This window comes from Thamnophis sirtalis, unplaced genomic scaffold, assembly GCF_051295495.1.
Source record: "Thamnophis sirtalis isolate CommonGarterSnake01/CBP01778 unplaced genomic scaffold, rThaSir2_p1.2 scaffold_9, whole genome shotgun sequence".
Lineage (NCBI taxonomy): Eukaryota > Metazoa > Chordata > Lepidosauria > Squamata > Natricidae > Thamnophis > Thamnophis sirtalis.
This window is the reverse complement of record NW_028261389.1, coordinates 17,876,501-17,882,812: the sequence shown is the minus strand read 5'-3', so window position 1 is coordinate 17,882,812 and position 6,312 is coordinate 17,876,501.

The window sequence follows — 6,312 nt, the reverse complement described above, 5'->3', positions numbered from 1 at the left end:
AGAGAGACTGGTTGGCCCCCAGGTGGCACCTGAGCCTTGGATCAATGAGGAGGAGACAAGGAAGAGTGATCCAGAAACCAACAGTGAGTTGTTCCGGGATGCACGCCATTGAAGAGCTACTCGGTGTCAAGAACAACTACGTAATTACAGGAGGTAATTACGCACAGCTGATGGTCATTAGGCTCCTTTCCAGACTATAAAAGAGACTGCTTGTGCCATGCCCTTCCTGCAGAAGTCAACGCTTGGACTAAAGAGAAACTAACTTGGCAGGCTGGATTGCTGCCAGAGTTAGTCTCAATTTCTGCCAAGGTTTGTTGAACTTGCTGCCAAGGTCCTTATCTGTTTGTTTATTTGGCTTTCAGCCACCAAGATTCTGGTCTTGTTATTAAAGGACATTCCATTTTACGCTTGTCTTGGCTTTCGTTACTGGATGGAGGAGTGGGTCAGAACAGGGTCTTATTTTCTTTTGATCCCTGAAATAAGTGCTGGCCTTATTTTCAGGGAGGTCTTATTATTTTTGAGGTGCAGGAGGCAGCGATCGTGGTCACCTCATGGCTGCTGCTGTGTTGTGCGTCATTGAGCCTGCTGCTTTTTTTGCAGTGGCCATAAGGGGTACGGTGGCTAGGGTTGTGGGAGCGGCCGTTAGATAAGAGGATGTGGGGTGCATGGGGCATGTTCCCCCCTCCCTTCTCCCCTTCCAGCTGTGCATGCATTTAAATAATTTTGGGGAGGGCTTATTTTTGGGGGAGGGCTTATTTTAGCACATGCACTCAAAAGCCCAATTGGACTTATTATCCGGGGAGGTCTTATTTTCAGGGAAATAGGGTATTATTTTTCATATTCTTGCTTGCAGTGTATCCTGAAAGGCTAATAGGCATATAAATAGCCTTCATGTACATACACACACACACACACACACACACAAATAGCCTTTGTGTGTACATACACACACATTTATATTTACATTTTTATCTTTCTATTGCAAAAATATTGCTTGTAATTTCTGGCATCTGAGATGATAGTTGCCAGCTAAATGAAGATTAAATCTTTAAATGTCTATATGAAACCCAAAGCAAAGTAATTCTATTTATGCATTAATAGTAATGTAATTAAGAAAAGTAGTGCTAATAAACCTGGTGGCATTAACAGTTTTACATCTCACCAATTCATATATCGCTGTATCCTATCCTCTGTTTATTTTTGCAGTGTGACTCAGCAAAAGACACAAAAAAATAGAAATTAAAGATTTGTTGCAGTCGGAAACAAATTGTATTCCTGTTTTTGTTCCTTCCCATTAAATTAATTTAATGTTTACCTTTTTTTGTTAATTCCAGTTTACAGTATTATTATTATCTCTTTTATTCATTAAATATGAAACTCAGCCATCTGACCATTTAAAAATTTATCCCAAATATCATTGATTGGCTCTGAAGGTTGATACGGCTTGCTGCAAGCATCCTAGGCAGTGGTGAAATTCATTTTTTTTATTACTGGTTCTGTGGGCGTGGCTTGGTGGGCGTGGCAGGGGAAGGATACTGCAAAATCTCCATTCCCAGTTCCCAGTGCCGGTTCTCCGAACTACTCAAAATTTCCGCTACCGGTTCTCCAGAACCTGTCAGAACCTGCTGGATTTCATCCCTGATCCTAGGTATCAACCAAGTATCTTCTTAAATTTGTATGTTGTTCCGAGTAGCACAGTCTTTTGCAGTTCCGCTGGTGCTACAGCAGGAAGCCGCAATGTATTGATGTGTTTTGTAAAATACTTGGACCAAATGCCCCAATGATAATGGGTGTGAACTGTTACATGTTTCATCCATAATTGCGTCGTTGATTTTTTCCCCCAGTTCTTTTTCTTCGACTTCGGTATCTCCTGGTACTGCAATGTAAATAAATTGTACATTTCAGTTTTCGACCACTGTGATATCTGGCATGTTATGTTCCAAATAACGATCCGTCTGTATTCAAAAGTCCCACAAGATCTTCACCTTCTTATTTTCAACAACTTTTTCCATTTTATGTTCCCATGACTTTTTGGATATTATTATTATTGATGATGATGATGATGATGATGATGATGATGATGATGATGATGATGATGATGATGTCACTGTTGAAAGACCAACATAGTTGAGCAATGATAGACAAAGTTGCTAGAGGTTTCGATGAGAAGAGTTTTTTCTCGATGGAATGCCAAGATATCCACCCCAAATTCTTTTTACGTGTCTCATGACTTTGTATCACATGGTAAAAAATTCACAATTGTCAATTTGGCAACATGTTTTTTTACAATCAAGAAAAGCCCTAACCGAGCCTATTTAGTCCAAGACAAGTGTACAATAGGAATGAAATATATTGCAAAAGCCAGATCCAAAACAATGATTAATATTTGTCTAAAAAAGTATATAAACACATAGATCATACAGACATAGGGGCAGAGAGGGTGGTGGTGGTTATTCAGTGTTTGTTTATTAACCACAAGTCAAACCCTTGTGTTTGTTAACCCAAATGAACAGTCTAACAACTCAAGCGAGTATAATGTGGGAACATAAAATTAATATGTTCTCTCATTATGTTTGCTTGAGTTATTAGATTATGGCTAGGTTACTGAATAAATCTACAGTTCTTTCTTTGTAGTTTCATTACTGATCACCATAATGTTTACAACAGGTGAGCAAGCAACTGCCAACTTTGCACACTACTATTTGTTATTTGCTTTAGACCAGGGGTGTCAAACTCAATTTCATTGAGGGCTGCATCAGGGTCGTGTTTGACCTTGAAGGGCCAGGATGGATGTAGCCAGAGTGGGTGTGGCCTGCTTGATGTCACTCATGTTGGGAGTGCCTGTGGCAACCCGAGCGCTCTGCGAGTGACAAAAGGCTCCCCTTCCTGCTGCGAAGGCATCTTGCAACCCTCTGCCAGCAAAAACGGAGCTCGGCCAGGGCCAGCAACTTCATTATATCATTATGTGAAGGCCGTGTTCACAGCCGGAAACAGAGCTCGGGAGCCCATTTTCACTGGCAGAAGCACTGCAGGCCGGTCCCTCACTGTTTCCAGGGTGTCCCCACCGGCCAGATCTAACCATCATGGTCTGGATCTGGCCTGTGGGCCTTGAGTTTGACATCCTTGCTTTAGACCATTCCTTGTGGGTAGTTACAAGAAAATATATTGATTTATAACACTGAGTCCAAGAGCCTGCTGCATTATTTTTCTGGATCCTTGGGTGAACAAAAGCTTGAAATCTCAGGGGACTGATTGAGGAAGAAAAAGTTTCTCAATTGTGGAAATGTTAAGATGCATGGACTTCAACTTCTAGAACCCATGCTGGCTACGGCAATTCTGGGAGTTGAAGTCCACTCATTTTAATGTTACTGAGACTGAGAAACACTGCTCTAGAAGCACTGCAAAGGAAAGAATAAGCTGCCTTTGTCTGGAAGTGGAGGAAATCACAGTCAGTGGTGGTGGTAATGTTTGGAGACCCTCTACCAGTGGTGGGTTTCAAATTTTTTTAGAACCTCTTCTGTAGGTGTGGCCTGCTTTGTGGGAGTGGCTTGCCAGCCATGTGACCAGGTGGGTGTGGCCAACTTGTAAAATGTGGTGAAGCAACGCTCTTGCTTAGCAACCAAAATGTTGGCTCAGAAACTCTGGCATTTGAAGCACGCAAGTCTTAAAGCTGTCAAGTTACAAGACCCTTGGACCCCTAACTCTTTAGAAAAAAAACCCAGGGATGTTCACACTTGACAGCTTTAAGATTTGTGGACTTCAACTCCCAGAATTCCTCCTCTCGCTCTTCATCTTAATGATGTGCGGACAGATGGTGGGAGGGAGCTGGAACCGGTTCTAAATGGCACTGCAGATTTGTGAAACCTCTTCTATAGAAGAGGTTAGAACTGGCAGGAACCCACCCCTGCCCCCTATCTAGAGGTACATGTTCAGGTGATGTTGGAAAGATTCCTGAGACTCCTTTCTGGACCAGATTAAAGAATTTTCAAAAAAGAGAAATGTACTCAGGGAAGCTATCATACAAATAGACCTTTCAAAACTGATGTGGTGGGAAGGGAAAAAAAATGATGAAGAACAGTTGAAGACATTAGATAAATGTCTTGGGAGGTGAACTCTCCATCAGGTGGATGTTCCTTTGTTCAGAATATTCTACCAATAGTAGATTCCTGTACCAGAAAAGCAGTTGGACAATATTATCTTAAAGGATCCTTCCAAATTTTAAAATCTATTGCTTTATGAGTCGATGTAATCCTCAAGTAATTATATTTTGGACAGACTTGGGGAAAACCATCCAAGCTACTCTGTCTTGACTCTGGCATACTTGTCAAATAAGTAGTTCCCAAAATTCACATCTTGACTGTTCAGTATTATGCAAATTTAAGTACTGTAGTAGCTCGTCTTCTAGACAATCCTAAAAGCTGTCTAGATCCAAATGAAACATCCTGCAGAAGAAAACAATATCCTGCAGTTGTAAGCGGTGGTTCTTTCTTTCTCCCTAAATGGTTTTGAATTCTGAAAGCTTCAGTCCCAATATATCTGAAGACCATTATGTTAGAAAAGTTCAGAAATAAGATAGACATGAAGAAGTTTGAAAAAGTGGGAATATAAGGTTGGCAATGTTTTATGGAGCAATAGACAACATACCAAATTTTAGATGAAGCTATTGAAATAAAATTATGCTAGGAGCTATTCATTATTTTTTTTTGCTTAACCGAAAAAATTCTCAAATTCTCTACAAGTCACAAAAATAGAACCTCTTATTTTATGCCTCTTCTCTGCAGAACTGGATATAGTATTGAAGATAAGGCTTAGCCAAACAGTAAAATGGGGTGAACATCTCCTAGGATTTGGACATTATACTTAACAGAATAAGAGAATAACAGAGTTGGAAGAGACCTTGAAGGTCTTCTAGTCCAACCCCCTGCTTAGGCAGGAAACCCTACACCACTTCAGACAAATGGTTATCCAATTTCTTCTTTAAAACTTCCAGTGTTGCAGCATTCACAACTTCTGGAGGCAAGTTGTTCCACTGATCAATTGTTCTAACTGTCAGGAAATTTCTCCTTACTTCTCTCCTTGATTAGTTTCCACCCATTGCTTCTTGTCCTGCCCTCAGGTGCTTTGGAGAACAGCTTGACTGCCTCTTCTTTGTGGCAGCCCCTGAGATTTTGGAACACTGCTATCATGTCACCCTTAGTCCTTCTTTTCATCAAACTAGACATACCCAGTTCCTGCAACCGTTCTTCATACTCTGCATCTTGTAGAGTAGATGAAAGCTAAAACTAGATTTTCCTTTTGGGCAACCGTATCACACTTTTGGCACCTATTCAGTTGTGGTGGCTCCTTGGTGCTCCCTGAACTTGGTTGTTTTCTTGCAGACATTTCATTACCCAACTAAGTAACATCATCAGTGCACCAAGGACCCCATACAGTTCAACTCTGAACTACAAATATTCTCTTTTACAGATACTATATTCAATATGTAGTTCGGGCTATTCCAAGAACTGTTTCATAAGTATTGCTACCAGGCCGGGTATTCCAATCACGTTAATTTATTTTTATTACTAAATAAAAAAAATGATGGCCCCAATTAAATTTAATTCCGTTACTTTCACCCATTGCATTGCCTCCATTTATCCAAGTCATAAATGAAGATACGGAAGTGTTGAAGACTCAAGATTGAACTTTGTGGCATTTCTCTCAATACTTCTCCCCAGTCCGCTGAAGAACTCTTGATGAACTCTGCTTGGATATGATTTTTGAGCCAAGTACCGTATGTTTCCAGTTCATTGGCAAGCTTTCCAGCCCACCCTTAACTAGCTTTCTAACCAGCATGTCATGGAAAGCTTCTCAAATGTTTTCATTTGAAATCAAGATAGATGCCAGGCTTCCCAATGGAGAATCTCCTGACAGTACAAGGTTTAGCTTGACCTCTTGGCTTGATGTGGCAGAAGAATCACAGACACAATCTGGATAGATTAGAATCTGACTGCAAGAATGAAGCCACGGTAAACAAATCAAAACATCCTAAACAAATTAACTACGCCAGTGAGTGAGAAGATGTAAATGAATTTTATACCCTTAAGAGTTTAGGCCAGTGTTTCTCAACCTTGGCAACTAGTAGTAGGGAGTGGGGCTTGCTCTCAGTTTATATCAGTGTTTCCCAAACTTCCTACTACTAGCCCTGATGATGTTACCTAGTTTGGGTAATGAAACGTCTGCAAGAAAATTACCAAGCTGAGAGAGCACCAAGGACCTCTCATTCCTGTTACTTTCATTTTCTCAACTAAGTCTTCCCTATTATTAAATATC